Source organism: Pongo abelii, chromosome 14 (genome assembly GCF_028885655.2).
Source record: "Pongo abelii isolate AG06213 chromosome 14, NHGRI_mPonAbe1-v2.0_pri, whole genome shotgun sequence".
Lineage (NCBI taxonomy): Eukaryota > Metazoa > Chordata > Mammalia > Primates > Hominidae > Pongo > Pongo abelii.
Window position 1 is genome coordinate 18,710,173 of NC_071999.2, and position 23,131 is coordinate 18,733,303.

Genomic DNA, 23,131 nt, shown 5'->3' on the forward strand with positions numbered 1-23,131 from the left:
ATCTTTTCCAGAATAGGCCTCAAAGCGCTCCAAATATCCACTTGCAGATTCCACAAAAAGAGTGTTTCAAAACTGTTCTATCAAAAGGAAGGTTCAACAGTGTGAGTAGAATGCACTCATCTCAAAAAAGTTTCTGAGAATGGTTCCATCTAGTTTTCATCTGAATGTATTTCCTTTTCCAATAGATGCCGCATTCGCACCAAATATTCACTTGCAGTTTCCACAAAAAGAGTGTTGCACAACTGCTCCATGAAAAGGAAGGTTCAACTCTGTGAGTTCTATCCCCACATGACAAAGAAGTTTCTGAGAATGCTTCTGACTAGTTTTTATGTGAAGATATTTCCTTTTCCAGCATACGCCTCACAACGCTCCAAACATCCACTAGAAAATTCTACAATAAGAGTGTTTCAAAACTCCGCTATCAAAAGGAATATTCCCCTCCGTGAGTTGAATGCAAAAAGCACAGGGAAGTTTCTGAGAATGCTTTGCAGATACTATTAAAAGAGTGTTTCAAAACTGCTATATCAAAAGGACGCTTCAAATCTGTGAGTTGAATGCGCACATCACGAAAATGTTTCTGAGAAAACTTCTATCTAGTTTTTATGTGAAGATATTACCTTTTCCAGCATACACCTCAAAGCTTACCAAATATCGACTTGCAGATTCTACAAAAAGAGTGTTTCAAAACTGTTCTATCAAAAGGAAGGTTCAACTCTGTGAGTTGAATGCAGAAAGCACAGGGAAGTCTCTGAGAATGCTTCTGTCCAAGTTCTAAGTGAAGATATTTCCTATTCCAGTGTAGGACTCAAAGCACTCCCAATATCCACTTATAGATTCTACAAAAAGAGTGTTTCCAAACCACTCTATCAAAAAGAAGGTTCAACTCGGTGAGTTGAATGCGCACATCAGAAAATGTTTCTGAGAAGGCTTCTGTCTAGATTTTATGTGAAGATGTTTCCTTTTCCAGCATTGGCCTCAAATCGCTCCTAATATCCACTAGCAAATTCTAAAAAAAGAGTGTTTCAAAACTGTGCTATCAAAAGGAAGATTCCTCTCTGTGAGATGAATGCGTAAAGCACAGGGAAGTTTCTGAGAATACTTCCGTCTCGTTTTTATGAGAAGATATTTCCTTTTCAAGTGTTGGCCTCTTAGCACTCCAAATATACACTTGCAGATCCTACTAAAAGAGTGTTTCAAAACTGCTATATCAAAGGAAGCTTCAACTCTGTATATTGAATTTGCACATCACAAAGAAGTTTCTGAGAATTCTTCTATCTAGTTTTTATGTGAAGATATTTCCTTTTCCATCATAGGCCTCAAAGCGTTGCAAATATCGACCTGCAGATTCTACAAAAAGTGTTTCAAAACTGTTCTATCGAAGGAAGGTTCAAGTCTGTGAGTTGAATGGAGAAAGCTCAGGCAAGTATCTGAAAATGCTTCTGTCTATGTTCTAAGTGAAGATATTTCCTTTTCCAGTGCAGGACTCAAAGCACTCCAAATATCCACTTGCAGATTCTACAAAAAGAGTGTTTCAAAACTGCTCTATCAAAAGGAAGGATGAACTCTGTGAGTTGAATGCTCAAAGCACAGGGACCTTTCTGAGATTACTCCTGTCTAGTTTCTGCCTGAAGATATTTCATTTTTCAGCATAGGCTTCAAAGCACTCCATACATCCACTTGAAGATTCTATTGAAAGAGTGTTTCAAACCTTCTCTATCAAAAGAAAGCTTCAACCCTGTGTGTTCAATACACTCATCAAAAAGAAGTTCCTCAGAATGCTTCTGTCTAGATTTATGTGCTTGTATTTCGTTTTCCACCTTTGGCCTAAAGGCGCTCAAATATCCACTTCCAGATGCTACTAAAAGATTTTTTCCAAACTGTTATATCAAAAGGAAGCTCCAAGTCTGTGAGTTGAATGCAGTCATCACAAAGATGTTTCTGAGAATTCTGCTGTGTAATTTTCATGTGAAGATATTTCCATTCCCAGCATAGGCCTCAAATCGCTACAAATATGCACTTCCAGATTCTACTAAAAGGGTGTTTCAAAACTTCTCTATCAATAGGTAGATTCAACTCTGTGAGTTGAATGCACTCATCAAAAAGAAGTTTCTGAGAATACTTCTGTCTAGTTTTTATGTGAAGACATTTCCTTTTCCAACATTGGCCGCAAAGCACTCCAAATAAACACTTGCAGATTCTACAAAAGGAGTGTTTCAAAACTGTTATATCAAAAAGAGAGGTCAAGTCTGTCAGTTGAATGAACTCATCACAGAGAAGTTTCTGAGAATGCTTCTGTCTAGTTTTTATATGAAGATATTTCCTTTTCCAGCATTGGCCTAAAGGCGCTCTATATATCCACGTTCAGATGCTACTAAAAGAGTGTTTCAAAACTGCTATATCAAAAGGAATGTTCGAGACGGTGAGATGAATGCTCTCACACAGATGTTTCTGAGAATGTTTATGTCTAGTTTTTATGTGAAGATATTTCCTTTTCCAGCATAGGCCTCAAATCGCTCCAAATATCCATCTGCAGATTTTACAGAAACCATGTTTCCAAACTGGTAAGTCAAAATGCAGTTGCACCTCTGTGAGTTGAATGCACACATCACAAAGAAGTTTCTGAGAATGCTTCTGTCTAGTGTTTCTGTGAAGATATTTCCTTTTCAGGCATAGGTCTCAAAGCGCTCCAAATATCCATTTGCAGATTCTGCAAAAAGTGTGTTTCAAAACTGCTCTATGAAAAGGAAGCCTCACCTCTGTGAGTTGAATGCACACATTGCGAAGAAGTTTCTGAGAATGCCTTTGTCTAGTTTTTAGATGAAGATATTTCGTTTCCCAGCATACGCCTCAAAGCGCTCCATATAAACACTTGCAGATTCTACAAAGGGAATGTTTCAAAACTCTTCTAACAAAAGGAACGTTCAAGTCTGTGAGTTGAATGCACTCATCACGAGAAGTTTCTGAGACTATTTCTGTCTAGTTTTTATGTCATGATATTTCGTTTTCCAGAATTGGCCTAAAAGCACTCCAAATATGCACTTTAAGATGCTACTAAAAGAGTGTTTCAAAATTGCTCTTTCAAAAGGAAGGTTCAAGTCTGTGGGCTGAATGCACTCATCACAAAGAAGTTTCTGAGAATGCTTCTGTCTATTTTTTATGTGAAGATATTTGCTTTTTCAGCATAGGCCTCAAATAGCTCCAAATATCCACTAGCAAATTCTACAAAAAGAGTGTTACAAAACTGCGCTACCAAAAGGAAGATTCAACTCACTCTGTGAGTTGAATACACTCATCACAAAGAAGTTTCTGAGAATGCTTCCGTCTAGCTTTTATGTGAATATATATCCTTTTGCAGTGTTGGCCTCTTAGCACTCCAAGTACCCAATTGCAGATTGTACTAAAAGAGTGTTTCAAAACTGTTCTATCAAAACGAAGGCTCAACTCGGTGAGATAAATGCGCACATCAGAAAATGTTTCTGAGAATGCTTCTGTCTAGTTTTTATGTGAAGAGATTTCCTTTTCCATCATAGGCCTCAGAGCGTTCCAAATATCGACTTGCAGATTTTACAAAAAGAGTGTTTCAAAAGTGTTCTATCAAAAGGAAGGTTCAACTCTGTGAGTTGAATGCAGAAAGAACTGGGAAGTCTCTGAGAATGCTTCTCTCTATCTTCTCAGGTAAGATATTTTCTTTTTCAATATAGGACTCAACGCACTCAAATTATCCACTTTTAGCTTCTACAAAAGAGTGTTTCAAAACTGCTCTATCAAAAGGAAGGTTCAACTCGGTGAGTTGAATGCGCACATTACAAAAATTTTCTGAGAATGCTTCTGTCTACTTTTTATGTGAAGATATTTCCTTTTCCAGCATTGGCCTCAAAGCGCTCCAAATATCCACTTGCAGATTCCACAAAAAGAGTCTTTCAAATGTATTCTATCAAAAGGAAGGTTGAAATCTGTGAGTAGAATTCACTCATCATTAAGAAGTTTCTCAGAATGGTTCTAATCTAGTTTCCATCTGAAAGTATTCCCTTTTCCACTAGATGCCGCAATCGCACCAAATATCCACTTGCAGTTTCCACAAAAAGAGTGTTGCAGAACTGCTCTAAGAAAAGGAATGTTCAACTCTGTGAGATCAATCCCCACATGGCAAAGAAGTTTCTGGGAATGCTTCCATCTACTTTGTATATGAAGATATTCCCTTTTCCAGCAGAAGCCTCAAAGAGCTCAAATTATCCACTTCGGATACTACAAAATCAATGTCTCAAAACTGCTCTTTCAAAAGGAAGCTTCAAAACTGTGAGTTGAATGCACTCATCACATAGAACTTTCCGAGAATTCTTCTGTCTAGTTTTCATGTGAAGATATTTCCTTTTGGAGGGAGGAGCCAAGATGGCCGAATAGGAACAGCTCCGGTCTACAGCTCCCAGCGCCAGCGACGCAGAAGACGGGTGATTTCTGCATTTCCATCTGAGGTACCGTGTTCATCTCACTAGGGAGTGCCAGACAGTGGGCGCCGGTCAGTGGGTGAGCGCACCGTCCGCCAGCCGAAGCAGGGGCGAGGCATTGCCTCACTCGGGAAGCGCAAGGGGTCAGGGAGTTCCCCTTCCAGGGGTGACAGACGGCACCTGGAAAATCGGGCCACTCCCACCCGAATACTGTGCTTTTCCGACGGGCTTAGGAAACGGTGCCCCAGGAGAGTATAGCCCGCACCTGGCTCAGAGGGTCCTACGCCCACGGAGTCTCGCTGATTGCTAGCACAGCAGTCTGAGATCAAACAGCAAGTCAGCAGCGAGGCTGGGGGAGGGGCGCCCGCCATTGCCCAGGCTCGCTTAGGTAAACAAAGCAGCCTGGAAGCTTGAACTGGGTGGAGCCCACCACAGCTCAAGGAGGCCTGCCTGCCTCTGTAGGCTCCACCTCTGGGGGCAGGACACAGACAAACAAAAAGACAGCAGTAACCCCTGCAGACTTAAGTGTCCCTGTCTGACAGCTGTGAGGAGAGCAGTGGTTCTCCCAGCAGGCAGCTAGAGATCTGAGAACGGTCTGACTGCCTCCTCAAGTGGGTCCCTGACCCCTGACCCCCGAGCAGCCTAACTGGGAGGCACCCCCCAGCAGGGGCAGACTGACACCTCACAGGGCCGGCCGGGTACTCCAACAGACCTGCAGCTGAGGGTTCTGTCTGTTAGAAGGAAAACTAACAGAAAGGACATCCACACCAAAAACCCATCTGTACATCACCATCATCAAAGACCAAAAGTAGATAAAACCACAAAGATGGGGAAAAAACAGAGCAGAAAAACTGGAAACTCTAAAAACCAGAGTACCTCTCCTCCTCCAAAGGAACGCAGTTCCTCACCAGCAACGGAACAAAGCTGGACGGAGAATGACTTTGACGAGCTGAGAGAAGAAGGCTTCAGACGATCAAATTACTCCGAGCTACGGGAGGATATTCAAACCAAAGGCAAAGAAGTTGAAAACTTTGAAAAAAATTTAGAAGAATGTATAACTAGAATAACCAATACAGAGAAGTGCTTAAAGGAGCTGATGGAGCTGAAAACCAAGGCTCGAGAACTACGTGAAGAATGCAGAAGCCTCAGGAGCCGATGCGATCAAATGGAAGAAAGGGTATCAGCCCTGGAAGATGAAATGAATGAAATGAAGCGAGAAGGGAAGTTTAGAGAAAAAAGAATAAAAAGAAACGAGCAAAGCCTCCAAGAAATGTGGGACTATGTGAAAAGACCAAATCTACGTCTGATTGGTGTACCTGAAAGTGACGGGGAGAATGGAACCAAGTTGGAAAACACTCTGCAGGATATTATCCAGGAGAACTTCCCCAATCTAGCAAGGCAGGCCAACATTCAGATTCAGGAAATACAGAGAACGCCACAAAGATACTCCTCGAGAAGAGCAACTCCAAGACACATAATTGTCAGATTCACCAAAGTTGAAATGAAGGAAAAAATGTTAAGGGCAGCCAGAGAGAAAGGTCGGGTTACCATCAAAGGGAAGCCCATCAGACTAACAGCGGATCTCTCGGCAGAAACCCTACAAGCCAGAAGAGAGTGGGGGCCAATATTCAACATTCTTAAAGAAAAGAATTTTCAACCCAGAATTTCATATCCAGCCAAACTAAGCTTCATAAGTGAAGGAGAAATAAAATACTTTACAGACAAGCAAATGCTGAGAGATTTTGTCACCACCAGGCCTGCCCTAAAAGAGCTTCTGAAGGACGCGCTAAACATGGAAAGGCACAACCGGTACCAGCCACTGCAAAATCATACCGAAATGTAAAGACCATCGAGACTAGGAAGAGACTGCATCAACTAACGAGCAAAATATCCAGCTAACATCATAATGACAGGATCAAATTCACACATAACAATATTAACTTTAAATGTAAATGGACTAAATGCTCCAATTAAAAGATACAGACTGGCAAACTGGATAAAGACTCAAGACCCATCAGTGTGCTGTATTCAGGAAACCCATCTCACGTGCAGAGACACACATAGGCTCAAAATAAAAGGATGGAGGAAGATCTACCAAGCAAACGGAAAACAAAAAAAGGCAGGGGTTGCAATCCTAGTCTCTGATAAAACAGACTTTAAACCAACAAAGATCAAAAGAGACAAAGAAGGCCATTACATAATGGTAAAGGGATTAATTCAACAAGAAGAGCTAACTATCCTAAATATATATGCACCCAATACAGGAGCACCCAGATTCATAAAGCAAGTCCTGAGTGACCTACAAAGAGACTTAGACTCCCACACATTAATAATGGGAGACTTTAACACCCCACTATCAACATTAGACAGATCAACGAGACAGAAAGTCAACAAGGATACCCAGGAATTGAACTCAGCTCTGCACCAAGCGGACCTAATAGACATCTACAGAACTCTCCACCCCAAATCAACAGAATATACATTTTTTTCAGCACCATACCACACCTATTCCAAAATTGACCATATACTTGGAAGTAAAGCTCTCCTCAATAAATGTAAAAGAACAGAAATTATAACAAACTATCTCTCAGATCACAGTGCAATCAAGCTAGAACTCAGGATTAAGAATCTCACTCAAAACCGCTCAACTACGTGGAAACTGAACAACCTGCTCCTGAATGACTACTGGGTACATAACGAAATGAAGGCAGAAATAAAGATGTTCTTTGAAACCAATGAGAACCAAGACACAACATACCAGAATCTCTGGGATGCATTCAAAGCAGTGTGTAGAGGGAAATTTATAGCACTAAATGCCCACAAGAGAAAGCAGGAAAGATCCAAAATTGACACCCTAACATCACAATTAAAAGAACTAGAAAAGCAAGAGCAAACACATTCAAAAGCTAGCAGAAGGCAAGAAATAACTAAAATCAGAGCAGAACTGAAGGAAATAGAGACACAAAAAACCCTTCAAAAAATAAATGAATCCAGGAGCTGGTTTTTTGAAAGGATCAACAAAATTGATAGACCGCTAGCAAGATTAATAAAGAAAAAAAGAGAGAAGAATCAAATAGATGCAATAAAAAATGATAAAGGGGATATCACCACCGATCCCACAGAAATACAAACTACCATCAGAGAATATTACAAACACCTCTATGCAAATAAACTAGAAAATCTAGAAGAAATGGATAAATTCCTCAACACATACACCCTCCCAAGACTAAACCAGGAAGAAGTTGAATCTCTGAATAGACCAATAACAGGAGCTGAAATTGGGGCAATAATCAATAGCTTACCAACCAAAAAAAGTCCAGGTCCAGATGGATTCACAGCCGAATTCTACCAGAGGTACAAGGAGGAGCTGGTACCATTCCTTCTGAAACTATTCCAATCAATAGAAAAAGAGGGAATCCTCCCTAACTCATTTTATGAGGCCAGCATCATCCTGATACCAAAGCCGGGCAGAGACACAACAAAAAAAGAGAATTTTAGACCAATATCCTTGATGAACATTGATGCAAAAATCCTCAATAAAATACTGGCAAACAGAATCCAGCAGCACATCAAAAAGCTTATCCACCATGATCAAGTGGGCTTCATCCCTGGGATGCAAGGCTGGTTCAATATACGCAAATCAATAAATGTAATCCAGCATATAAACAGAACCAAAGACAAAAACCACATGATTATCTCAATAGATGCAGAAAAGGCCTTTGACAAAATTCAACAACCCTTCATGCTAAAAACTCTCAATAAATTAGGAATTGATGGGACGTATCTCAAAATAATAAGAGCTATTTATGACAAACCCACAGCCAATATCATACTGAATGGGCAAAAACTGCAAGCATTCCCTTTGAAAACTGGCACAAGACAGGGATGCCTTCTCTCACCACTTCTGTTCAACATAGTGTTGGAAGTTCTGGCCAGGGCAATTAGGCAGGAGAAGGAAATCAAGGGTATTCAATTAGGAAAAGAGGAAGTCAAATTGTCCCTGTTTGCAGATGACATGACAGTATATCTAGAAAACCCCATTGTCTCAGCCCAAAATCTCCTTAAGCTGATAAGCAACTTCAGCAAAGTCTCAGGATACAAAATCAATGTGCAAAAATCACAAGCATTCTTATACATCAATAACAGACAAACAGAGAGCCAAATCATGAGTGAACTCCCATTCACAATTGCTTCAAAGAGAATAAAATACCTAGGAATCCAACTTACAAGGGATGTGAAAGACCTCTTCAAGGAGAACTACAAACCACTGCTCAAGGAAATAAAAGAGGATACAAACAAATGGAAGAACATTCCATGCTCATGGGTAGGAAGAATCAATATCATGAAAATGGCCATCCTTCCCAAGGTAATTTACAGATTCAATGCCATCCCCATCAAGCTACCAATGACTTTCTTCACAGAATTGGAAAAAACTACTTTAAAGTTCATATGGAACCAAAAAAGAGCCCGCATCGCCAAGTCAATCCTAAGCCAAAAGAACAAAGCTGGAGGCATCACACTACCTGACTTCAAACTATACTACAAGGCTACAGTAACCAAAACAGCATGGTACTGGTACCAAAACAGAGATATAGATCAATGGAACAGAACAGAGCCGTCAGAAATAATGCCACATATCTACAAGTATCTGATCTTTGACAAACCTGACAAAAACAAGAAATGGGGAAAGGATTCCCTATTTAATAAATGGTGCTGGGAAAACTGGCTAGCCATATGTAGAAAGCTGAAACTGGATCCCTTCCTTACACCTTATACAAAAATCAATTCAAGATGGATTAAAGACTTAAATGTTAGACCTAAAACCATAAAAACCCTAGAAGAAAACCTAGGCATTACCATTCAGGACATAGGCATGGGCAAGGACTTCATGTCTAAAACACCAAAAGCAATGGCAACAAAAGCCAAAATTGACAAATGGGATCTCATTAAACTAAAGAGCTTCTGCACAGCAAAAGAAACTACCATCAGAGTGAACAGGCAACCTACAAAATGGGAGAAAATTTTCGCAACCTACTCATCTGACAAAGGGCTAATATCCAGAATCTACAATGAACTCCAACAAATTTACAAGAAAAAAACAAACAACCCCATCAAAAAGTGGGCGAAGGACATGAACAGACACTTCTCAAAAGAAGACATTTATGCAGCCAAAAAACACATGAAAAAATGCTCACCATCACTGGCCATCAGAGAAATGCAAATCAAAACCACAATGAGATACCATCTCACACCAGTTAGAATGGCAATCATTAAAAAGTCAGGAAACAACAGGTGCTGGAGAGGATGTGGAGAAATAGGAACACTTTTACACTGTTGGTGGGACTGTAAACTTGTTCAACCCTTGTGGAAGTCAGTGTGGCGATTCCTCAGGGATCTAGAACTAGAAATTCCATTCGACCCAGCCATCCCATTACTGGGTATATACCCAAAGGACTATAAATCATGCTGCTATAAAGACACATGCACACGTATGTTTATTGCGGCATTATTCACAATAGCAAAGACTTGGAACCAACCCAAATGTCCAACAATGATAGACTGGATTAAGAAAATGTGGCATATATACACCATGGAATACTATGCAGCCATAAAAAATGATGAGTTCACGTCCTTTGTAGGGACATGGATGAAATTGGAAATCATCATTCTCAGTAAACTATCGCAAGAACAAAAAACCAAACACCGCATATTCTCACTCATAGGTGGGAATTGAACAATGAGAACACATGGACACAGGAAGGGGAACATCACACTCTGGGGACTGTTGTGGGGTGGGGGGAGGGGGGAGGGATAGCATTGGGAGATATACCTAATGCTAGATGACGAGTTGGTGGGTGCAGCGCACCAGCATGGCACATGTATACATATGTAACTTACCTGCACATTGCGCACATGTACCATAAAACCTAAAGTATAATAATAATAATATTAATAATAATAATAAAAGAAAAAAAAAAAAAAAAAAAAGATATTTCCTTTTCCAGCATAGGCCTCAAAGCGCTTCAAATATACACTTGCAGATTTTACAAAAAACATGTTTCCAAACTGCTCTATCACAAGGCAGCTTCAACTCTGTGAATAGAATGCAAACATCACAAAGAAGTTTCTGAGAATGTTTCAGTCTAGTGTTTACGTGAAGATATTTCCTTTTCCAGCATAGGCCTCTAAGCGCTCCAAATAAACACTTGCAGATTCTACAAAAGGAGTGTTTCAAAACTGTTCTATCAAAAAGAACGTTCAACTCTGTGAGTTGAATGCACTCATCACAAAGAAGTTTCTGAGAATGCATCTGTCTACTTTTTATGTGATGATATTTCGTTTTCAAGCATTGGCCTAAAGGCGCTCCAATTATCCACTTTCAGAGGCTACTAAAAGAGTGTCTCAAAACTGCTCTACACAAAGGAAGGTTCAAATCTGTGAGTTGAATGCCCTCATCATACAGAAGTTTCTGATAATATTTCTGTCTAATTTTTACGTGAAGATATTTCCTTTTCCAACACATGCTTCAAATCCCTCCAAATATCCACTTGCAAATATTACAAAAAGTGTGTCTCCAAACTGCTCTATCAAAAGGCAGCTTCAACTCTGTGAGTTGAAGGCACACAACACAAAGAAGTTTCTGAGAATGCTTCTGTCTAGTGTTTATGTGAAGATATTTCCTTTTCAAGCTTAGGCCTCAAAGCTCTCCGAATATCCACTTGCAGATTCTACAAAAAGTGTGTTTCAAGACTGCTCTATGAAAAGAAACGTTCAACTCTGTGAATTCAATGCACACATCCTGAAGTAATTTCTGAGAATTCTTCCGTCTAATTTTTAGGTGAAGATATTACATTTCCCAGCCTAGGCCTCAAAGCACTCTAAATATCCACTTGCAGATTCTACAAAGAGTGTTTCAAAACTGCTCTTTCAAAATGAAGGTTCAAGTCTGTGAGTTGAATGCACTAATCACAAAAATTTTCTGAGAATGCTTCTGTCTACTTTTTATGTGATGATATTTCCTTTTCCAACATAGGCCTCAAGTCGCCCCAAACATTTACTAGTAAATACTGCAAAAAGAGTGTTTCACACATGAGCTATGAAAAGGAAGATTCCACTATGTGAGTTGAATGCGTAAACCACAGGAAAGTTTCTGAGAATACTTTCGTCTAATTCTCATGTGAAGATATTTCCTTTTCCAGTGTTGGCCTCATAGCACTCAAAATATCCCCTTGCAGATTGTAGAAAAAGAGGGCTTCAAAACTGCTCTATCAAAAGGAAGGTTCAACCCGGTGAGCTGAATGCGCATATCAGAAAAACTTTCTAAGAATTCTTCTGTCTAATTTTTATGTGAAGATATTTCCTTCTCCAGCATAGGCCTCAAAGGGCTCCAAATATTCACTTGCTGATTCCACAAGAAAAGTGATTCAAAACTGTACTGTCAAAAGGAAGGTTCAACTCTGTGAGTAGAATGCACTCATCACAAAGAAGTTTGTGAGAATCCTTCTGTCTGGTTTTTATGAAAGGATATTTCCTTTTCCATCATAGGCCTCAAAGCGCTCCAAATAAACACTTGCAGATTCTACAAAAGGAGTGTTTCAAAACTTTTCTATCAAAAGGAAGCTTCAAGTCTATGAGTTGAACGCACTCATCACACAGAAGTTTCTGAGAATGCTTCTGTCTAGTTTTTATGTGAAGATATTACCTTTTCCTTGCATAGGCCTCAAATCCCTCCAAATATCCACTTGCAGATTTTACAAAAAGGGTGTCTCCAAACTGCTCTATCAAAAGGCAGGTTCAACTCTGTGAGTTGAAGGCACACATCACAACGAAGTTTCTGAGAATGCTTCTGTCTAGTGTATATGTGAAGATATTTCATTTTCAAGCAGAGGCCTCGAAGCGCTTCAAGTATCCACTTGTAAATTCTACAAAAACAGTGTTTCAAAACTGCTCTATCAAAAGGAAAGTTCAACCCTGTGAGTTGAATGCGCACATGAGAAATTGTTTCTGAGAATGCTTCTGTCTAGTTTTTATGTGAAGATATTTCCTTTTCCAGCATAGGTCTCAAAGCGCTCCAAATATCCACTTGCTGATTCCACAAGAAAAGTGATTCAAAACTGTTCTGCCAAAAGGAAGGTTCAACTCTGTGAGTAGAATGCACTTATCACAAAGACGTTTTGGAGAATGCTTCTGTATAGTTTTCATGTGACTATATTTCCTTTTCCACTAGATGCCGCAATAGCGCGAAATATCCAACTGCACTTTCCAGAAAAACAGTGTTGCAGAACAGCTCTATGAAAAGGAAGGTTCAAATCTGTCAGTTGAATGCACTCATCTCAAAGAAGTTTCTGAGAATGCTTCTGTCTAGTTTTTTTGTGAAGATATTTCCTTTTTCATCATAGGCCTCTAAGCACTCCAAATATCCGCTTGCAGATTCTACAAAAAGTGTGTTTCAAAACTGCTCTATGAAAAGGAGGGTTCAACTCTGTGAGTTGAATGCACACACCGTGAAGAAGTTTCTGAGACTGGTTCTGTCCAATTTTTAGATGAAGGGATTTCATTTCCCAGCATAGGCCTCAAAGCACTTCAAACATCCACTAGCAAATACTACAAAAGGAGTGTTTGAAAACTGAGCTATCAAAAGGAAGATTCCAGTATGTGAGTTGAATGCATAAAGCACAAGGAAGTTTCTGAGAATGCTACCGTCTAGTTCTCATGTGATGATATTTCCTTTTCCAGTTTTGGCCTATCAGCACTCCAAGTATCCACTTGCAGATTCTAGAAAAAGAGTATTTCAAAACTGCTCTATCAAAAGGAAGGTTCAACACCGTGAGTTGATTGCCCACATCAGAAAAACTTTCTGAGAATGCTTTTGTCTAGTTTGTATTTGAAGATATTTCCTTTTGAAGCATAGGCCTCAGAGCGCTACAGATATCCAATAGCAGATTCTACAAAAAGAGAGTTTCAAAACTCTTCTATCAAAAGGAAGGTTGAACTCTGTGAGTTGAATGTACAAAACACAGGGAACTTTCTGAGAATGCTTTTCTCTAGTTTATACGTGAAGATATTTCCTATTCCAGAATAGGCCTCAAAGCACTGCATACATCCACTTGAAGATATTACTAAAAGTGTTTCAAATCTTCTCTAACAAAAGAAAGGTTCAACTCTGTGAGTTTAATGCACACATCACAAAGAAGTTTCTGAGAATGCTTCTGTCTATCTTTTATGTGAAGATATTTCCTTTTCCAGCATAGGCCTGAAAGCGCTCCTTAAATCCACTAGCAGATTCTACAAAAAGATTGTTCCAAAACTGCTCTTTCAAAATTAAGCTTCAAGTCTGTGAGTTGAATGCACTCATCACAAAGACGTTTCGGAGAAATCTTCTTTCTTGTTTTCAAGTGAAGATATATCCTTTTCCAGCATAGGCCTCAAATAGCAGTTGATAGAGCAGTTTGGAAACACATTTTTTGTAAAATCTGCAAGTGGATATTGGGAGCGATTGGAAACCGATGATGGAAAAGGAAATATCTTCACATAAATCCTAGACAGAATCATTCTCAGAGACTTCTGTGTGATGAGTGCATTCATCACACATACTTTAACCTTCCTTTTGACAGAGCAGTTTTGAAACACTCTTGTAGTAACATCTGAAGGTGGATATTTGGAGCTATTTGGGGCCAGTAATAGGAAACGACATATCATCACATAAAAACTAGACAGAAGCATTCTGAAAAACTTCTTCGTGATGAGTGCATTCAACTCACAGACGTGAACATTCCTTTTGATAGAACAGTTTTGAAACACTCCTTTTGTTGAATCTGCAAGTGTTTATTTGGAGGGATTTGAGGCCTAGGTTGTAAAAGGAAATATCTTCACCTTAAAACTAGACAGAAGCAATCTCAGAAACTTCTTTGTGATGAGCGCATTCAACTCACAGAGTTGAACGTACCAATTAATAGAGAAGTTTGGAAACACCCTTTTTGTAGAATTTGCAAGTGAATATTTGGAGAGATTTCAGGCATATGCTGGAAATGGAAATATCTTCACATGAAAACTACACAGAAGAATTCTCAGAAACGCCTTTGTCATGAGTGCATTCAACTCACAGACTTGAAGGTTCCTTTTGAGAGAGCAGTTTTGAAACACTCTTTTTGAAGAATCTGCATGAGGATATATGGAGCGCTTTCAGGCATAAGCTGGAAAGAAAATAACTTCAAATAAAAACTAGAGTGAAGCATTGTCAGAAGCTGCTTTGTGATGTATGCATTTAACTCACATAGTTGAACGTTTCTTTTGATTGAGAAGTTTTGCAACACTCTGTTAGTAGAATTTTCAAGGGGATGTATGGAGTGCTTTGGGGCCTATGCTGGAAAAGGAAACATCTTCTCGTAGAAACTAGACAAAAGGATTCTCAGAAAGTTCCCTGTGCTTTGTGCATTCAGCTCTCAGAATTCAAACTTCCTTTTGATAGAGCAGTTTTGAAACACCTTTTTGTAGAATCTGCAACTGGATACTTGGAGTGCTTTGAGGCCTATGCTGCGAAAGGAAATATCATTGCATAAAAACTAGATGGAAGCAGTCTCAGAAACTTCTTTCTGATGAGTGCATTCAACTCACAGAGTTGAACATTACTTTTGGTAGACCAGTTTTGAAAAACTGCTTTTGTAGAATCCGCAAGTGGATATTTGGAGCTCTTTGAGGCTTATGCTGGAAAAGGAAATATCTTCATCTGCAAACTAGACAGAAGCATTCTCAGAAACTTCTTTGTCATGTTGGGATTTAACTCACAGAGTTGAACACTCCTTTTCATAGAGCAGTTCTACAACACGCTTTTTGTGGAAACTGAAAGTGGACATTTGGTGCGATAGCGGCATCTAGTGGAAAAGGAAATACATTCAGATGAAAACTAGATAGAACCATTCTCAGATACTTCTTTGTGATGTGTGCATTCAAGTCACAGAGTTCAACCTGCCTTTTCATAGAGCAGTTTGGAAACACGCTTTTTGTAAAATCTACAAGTGGATATTTCGAGCGATTTCAGGCCTGTGCTGGAAAAGGAAATATCTCCACGTAAAAACAAGACAGAAGCATTCTCAGAAACTTCTGTGTTATGAGTGCATTCAACCCACAGACTTGAACCTTTCTTTTGATACAGCAGTTTTGAAACACTCTTTTTGCAGAATATGCAGGTGGATATTTGGAGTGCTTTGAGGTCTATGCTGAGAAATGTAATATCTTCAGCTAAAAAGTAGACAGAACCATTCTCAGAAACTTCTTCGCGATGTTTGCATTCAACTCACAAAGTTGAACCTACCTTTTCATAGAGCAGTTTTGAAACACACTTTTTGTAGAATCTTCAAGTTGATATTTTGAGCGCTTTGAGGCCTATGCTGGAAAAGGAAATATCTTTACATATAAAGTAGACAGAAGCATTCTCAGAAACTTTTTCTGATGTGCGCATTCAACTCACCGAGTTGAAACTTCCATTTGATAGAGCAGTTTTGAAACACTCTTTTGTAGAATCTCCGTGTGGATAATTAGAGTACTTTGAGTCCTACACTGGAAAAGGAAATATCTTCACTTAGAACCTAGACAGAAGCATTCTCTGAGACTTCCCTGTGCTTTCTGCATCCAATTCACAGAGGTGAACCTTCTTTTTCATAGAACAGTTTTGAAACACTCTTTTTGTATAATCTGCAATTCGATATTTGGAACGCTTTGAGGTCTAAGCTGGAAAACGAAATATCTTCACATAAAACCTAGATAGAAGCATTCTCAGAAACTTCTTTCTGACGTGCGCATTCAACTCACAGAGTTGAAGCTTCGTTTTGATATAGCAGTTTTGATGCATGCTTTTATTAGAATCTGCAGTGGAAACTTGGGGTGCTAAGAGGCCAACTCTGGAAAAGGAATTATCTTCACATAAAAACTAGACGGATGCATTCTCAGAAACTTCCCTGTGCTTTATGCATTCAACTCACATAGTGGAATCTTCCATTTGGTAGCGCAGGTTTGAAACACGCTTTGTAGAATTTGCTAGTGGATTTTTGGAGCTATAGGAGGCCTATGCTGGAAAAGGAAATATCTTCCCAGAAAAACTAGACAGAGGCATTCTCAGAAACTTCTTTGTGATAAATGCGTTCACCAGACGGACTTCAAACTTCCCTTTGAAACAGCAGTTTTGAAACAGTCTTTTTGTAGAATCTGCAAGTTGATATTTGGAGCGCTTTGAGGCCTAGCTGGGAAATGAAATATCTTCTCCTAAAAACTACACAGAGGCATTCTAAGAAACTTCCTCCTAATGTTTGCATTCAATGCACAGAGTTGAATGTTCCTTTTCATAGAGCAGTTTTGAAACACACCTTTTGTAGAATCTGCATGTGGATGTTTGCAAAGTTTTGAGGCCTATGCTGGAAAAGGAAATATCTTCACATAAACACTAGACAGAAGCATTCTCAGAGACTTCTTTGCGATATGTGCATTGAACTCACAGAGGTGAACCTGCCTTTTTATAGAGCAGTTTGGAAACACGCTTTTGCAAATATCTGCAATTGCATATTTGGAGTGATTTGAGGCCTGTGCTGGAAAAGGAAATATCTTCACGTAAAAACTAGTCAGAAGCATTCTCAAAACCTTCTATGTGATGAGTGCATTCAACTCACAGACTTGAACCTTGATAGAGCAGTTATGAAACACTCTTTTTGAAGCATCTGCAAGAGGATATTTGCAGCGCTTTTAGGCCGATGCTGGAAAACGAAATATCATCACATAAAAAGTTGACAGAAGCATTCTCAGAAACTACTTTGTGATGAGTGCATTCAACTCACAGACTTGAACGTTGCTTTTGATAGAAGAGTTTCAAAACACTCTTTTTGTAGGCTCTGCAAATGTTTATTTGGGGCGTTTTGAGGCCTGTGCTGGAAAAGGAAATATCTTCACATAAAAACCAGACAGAAGCATTCTCAGAAACTTCTTCGTGATGTGTGCATTCAACTCACCGAGTAGAACCTATCTATTGATAGAGAAGTTTTGACACACCCTTTTTGTAGAATCTGCAAGTGAACATTTGGAGCGTTTTGAGGCCTATGCTGGAAACGGAAATATCTTCGCATGAAAACTAGACAGAAGAATTCTCAGAAACGTCTTTGTGATGAGTGCATTCAACACACAGACTTGAAGCTCCCTTTCAAAAGACCAGTTTTGGAACACTATTTTTGTAGAATCTGCAAGTGAATATCTGGAGCGCTTTGAGGCCTATGCTGGAAAAGGAAATCTCTTCACATTAAAACTAGACAGAAGTATACTCAGAAACTTTTTGTGATGTGTGCACTGACCTCACAGGGTTGAACCTTTCTTTTTATACAGAGGTTTTGAAACAATCTTTTAGTAGAATCTTCAATTGGAGGTATGGAGTGCTTTGAGGCCTATGCTGGAAAAGAAAATATCTTCACGTATAACCAAGACAAAAGCATTCTCAGATAGTTCCCAGCGCTTTGTGCATTCAAATCACAGATTTCAAGCTGCCCTTTGATAGAGCAGTCTTGAAATACTTTTTTGTAGCATCTACAATTGGATATTTGGAGCGCTTTGAGGCCTAGTCTTCAAAAGGGTATACATGGCATAAAAACAAGATGGAAGCATTCTCAGAAACTTCTTTGTAATGAGTGCATTGAACTCAAAGTGTTGAACCTTCCTTTTGATAGACCGGTTTCCAAACACTGTTTTTGTATAATCCGCACGTGGATATTTGGAGCTCTTTGAGGATTATACTGGAAAAGGAAATATCTTCATATACAAACTAGACAGAAGCATTTTCAGAAACTTCTCTGTCATGTGAGGATTGAACTCAGAGAGTTGAACATTCCTTTTCATGGAGCAGTTCTGCAACACTTTTTCTGTGGAAACTGCCAGTGGATATTTGGGGCTATTCCGGCATCTAGTTGAAAAGTAAATACATTCAGAAGAAAACTAGATAGAACCATTCTCAGAAACTCCTTTCTGATGAGTGCACTCAACGCACAGACTTTAACATTGTTTTTCAAAGAGCAGTTTTGAAACACTCTTTTTGTAGACCCTGCAAGTGGATATTTGGAGCGCTTTGAGGCCTATGCTAGGAAATGAAATATCTTCACCCAAAAACTAGACAGAAGCATTCTCAGAATCTTCTTTGTGATAAGTGTATTCAACTCACAGAGTTGAACCTCTCTTTTCATAGAGCAGTTTTGAAACACACTTTTTGTAGAATCTGCAACTGGATATTTGGAGCGATTTGAGGCCTACACGACAAAAGGAAATATCTTCACATAAACACTACACAGAAGCATTCTCAGAAACTTCTTTGTGATGTGTGCATTCAACACAAGAGTTGAACCTACCTTTTGATAGAGGAGTTTGGAAACAGCCTTTTTGTAAAATCTGCAAGTGGATATTTGGAGCGATTTGAGGGTTATGCTTGAAAAGAAACATGTTCACATAAAAACTCGAAAGAAGCATTCTCAGAAACTTCGTTGTGATGAATGCATTCAACTCACAGAGTTGAGGCTTCCTTTTGATATAGCGGTTTTGAAACACTCTTCGAGTAGAATCTGCCAGTGGATACTTGTAGTGCTAAGAGGCCAACCCTGGAAAAGGTAATATCTTCATATAAAAACTAGACGGAAGGATTCTCAGAAACTTCCCTGTACTCTATGCGTTCAACACACAGAGTGGAATCTTCCTTTTGTTAGCACAGTTTTGAAACACTCTTTTTGTAGAAATTGCTAGTGGACGTTTGGAGCTATTTGAGGCTTATGCTGGAAAAGGAAATATCTTCACATAAAAACTACAGAGAAGCATTCTCAGAAACTTCTTTGTGATAAGTGCATTCATCCCACAGACTTGAAACTTCCCTTTGAAACAGCAGTTTTGAAACAGTATTTTTTTGAATCTGCAAGTGGATATTTGGAGCGCTTTGACGCCTGTGCTGGGAAATGAAATATCTTCACCTAAAAACTAGACAGAGGCATTCTCAGAAACTTCCTTGTGATGTGTGCATTCAAGGCACAGAGTTGAATGTTCCTTTTCATAAAGCAGTTTTGAAACACACCTTTTGTAGAATATGCATGTGGATATTTTGAAAGTTTTGAGGCCTATACTGGAATAGAAAATATCTTCACATAAAAATTAGACAGCAGCATTCTCAGAAACTTCTTTGCGATGTGTGCATTGAACTCACAGAGGTGAACCTGCCTTTTGATACAGCAGTTTGGAAACAAGCTTTGGAAATATCTGCAATTGGATATTTGGAGCGATTTGGGGTCTGTACTGGAAAAGGAATTATCATCACTTAAATACTAGACAGAAGAATTCTCAGAAACATCTTTGTGATGAGTGCATTCAACTCACAGATGTGAAGTCTCCTTTGAAAGTGCAGTTTTGAAACACTCTTTTTATAGAATCTGCAAGTGGATATTTGGAGCGCTTTGAGTCCTATGCTGCAAAAGCAAATATCTTCACCTAAAAACTAGACAGAAGCATTCTCAGAAACTTCCTCATGATGTGTGCATTCAACCCAAAGAGTTGAACCTACCTTTTGATAGAGAAGTTTGGAAACACTCTTTTTCTAAAATCTGCAAGTGATTGTTTGGAGCTCTTTGAGGCCTATGCTGCAAAACGAAATATCATTTCAAAAAAGGGAGATGGAAGCATTCCCAGAAACTTCTTTCTGATTACTGCATTCAACTCACAGACTTGAACCTTCCTTTTCAAATAGCAGTTTTGAAGCAATCTTTTTGTAGAATCTGCAAGTGGATATTTGTAGAGCTTTGATGCCTATGCTGGAAAAGGAATATCTTCACCTAAAAACTAGACAGAAGCATTCTCAGAAACTTCTTCACAATATGTGCATTCAACTCACAGACTTGAACTTTTCTTTTCATAGAGCAGTTTTGAAACACACTTTTTATCGAATCTGCAAGTGGATGTTTGGAGCGCTTTGAGGCCTATGTTTGAATATGATATATATCTTCCCATAAACACTAGAGAGAATAATTCTCAGAAACTCCTTTGTGATGTGGGCATTCAACTCACAGAGTTGAACCTTCCGTTTGATAGAGCAGTTTGGAAACACCCTTTTTGTAAAATCTGCAAGTGGATATTCGGAGCGCTTTGAGGCCTATGCAATGAAAACGAAATATCTTCACGTAAAAATTAGACAGAAGCATTCTCAGAAACTTCTTTGTGACGAGTGCATTCAACTCACAGACTTGAACCTTCCTTTTGATAGAGCAGTTTTGAAACACTCTCTCAGTGGCATCTGAAACTGGATATTTTTATCACTTTCAGGCCAAAGCTGGAAAACAAAATATCATAACATAAAAACTAGACAGACGCATTCTCACAAACTTCTTTGTGATGAGTGCATTCAACTCACAGATTTGAACGTTCGTTTTCATACAACAGTTTTGAAACCCTCCTTTTGTAGAATCTGCAAGTGTTTATTCGGAGCGCTTTGAGGCCTATGTTGGAAAAGGAACTATCTCCACATAAAAAATAGACAGAAGTATTCTCAGGAAATTCTTTGTGATGAGTGAATTCAACTCACCGGGTTTAACCTACCTATTGATAGAGAAGTTTGAAACACCCTTTTGTAGAATCTGCAAATGAATATTTGGAGCGATTTGGGGCCTATGCTGGAAATGGAAATATCTTCACATGAAAACTAGACAGAAGAATTTTAAGAAACGTTTTTGTGTTGGTTGCATTCAACTCACGGACTTTAAGCTTCCTTTTGAAAGAGCAGTTTTGAAACACTCTTTTTGTAGAATCTGTAAGTGGATATGTGGAGCGCTTTGAGGTCTATGCTGGAAAAGGAAATCTCTTCACATAAAAATTAGACAGAAGCGTTCTTAGAAACTTCTTTGTGATGTGTGCATTGGACTCACACAGTTTAACCTTTCTTTTGAGAGAGAAGTTTTGATACACTCTTTTATTAGAATCTTCAAGTGGATGTACGGATTGCTTTGAACCCTATGCTGGAAAAAGAAATATCTTTACGTAGGAACTACACAAAACCTCTTTCAGAAAGTTCCCTGTGCTTTGTGAATTCGACTTCCAGAATTCCACCTGCCTTTTGATAGAGCACTTTCGAAACACTCTTTTTGCAGAATCTGAAAGTGGCTATTTGGAGGGCTTTGAGGCCTATGCTGCAAAAGGAAATATCATTCCCTAAAAACTAGATGGAAGCATTCTCAGAAACTTCTTTGTCAGGAGTGCTTTCAACTCCCTGAGTTGAACCTCCCTATGGATAGACCAGTTTTGAAACACTGTTTTTGTTGTAACCACAAGTGGATATCTGGAGCTCTTAGAGGCTTAGGCTTTAAAAGGAAATATCTTCATATAAAAACTAGATAGAAGCATTATCAGAAACGTCTTTGACATGCGGGGATTGAACTCACAGAGTGAACATTCCTTTCCATGGAGAAATTCTGCAACACTCTTTTTGTGGAAACTACAAGTGGATATTTAGTGCGATTGCGGCATCTAGTGGAAAAGGAAATACATGCAGATGTAAACTAGATGGAATCATTCTCAGAAACTTCTTTCTGATGAGTGCATTCAACTCACAGATTGAACATTCCTTTTCAAAGAGCAGTTTTGAAACACTCTTTTTGTAGAATCTGCAAGCGGATATTTGGAGGGCTTAGTGGCCTACACTGGGAAATGAAATATCTTCACCTAAAAACTTGACAGAAGCATTCTCAGAAACTTTTTCGCCATATGTGCATTCAACACATAGAGTTGAACGTTTCTTTTCATAGAGCAGCATTGAAACACACTTTTTGTAGAATCTGCAACTGCATATTTGGAGCGCTTCGAGGCCTATGCTTTAAAACGAAATATCTTCACATAAACACTAGACAGAAGCATTCTCAGAAACTTCTTTATGATGTGTGCATTCAACACACAGAGTTGAACCTGACTTTTGATACAGCAGTTTGGAAAAACCCTGTTTGTAAAATCTGAAAGTGGATATTTGGAGAGATTTGAGGCCTATGCTGGAAAAGGAAATATCTTCATATAAAAACTAGACAGAAACATTCTCAGAAACTACTTTGTGATGAGTGCTTTCTACTCACAGAGCTGAACCTTTCCTTTGGTAGAACAGTTTTGAAACACTCTTTTTGTAAAATCTGCAGTTGGATGTTTGGAGCTATTTGAGGCCTAGGCTGGAAAAGGACATATCTTCACATAAAAACTAGAGAGAAATATTCTCAAAACCTTCTGTGTGATGAGTACATTCAACTCACCAACTTGAACCTTCCTTTTGATAGATCAGTTTTGAAACACTCTATCAGTAGCATCTAAAAGTGGATATTTGGAGGGCTTCTCGGCCAATGCTGGAAAAGGAAATATCATCACATAAAAACTAGACAGAGGCATTCTCAGAAACTTCTTTGTGATGAGTGCATTCAACTCACAGAGTTGAACGTTCCTTTTGATAGAACAGTTTTGAAACACTCCTTTTGTAGAATCTGCAATTGTTTTTTTGGAGTGCTTTGAAGCCTATGATGGAAAAGGAAATATCTCCACATACAAACTAGACAGAAGAATTCTCAGAAACATTCTATGATATGCGAATTCAACTCACTGAGTTGAACCTTCCTTTTGATAGAGCAGTTTTGAAACACTTTTTTTCTAGAATCTGTAAG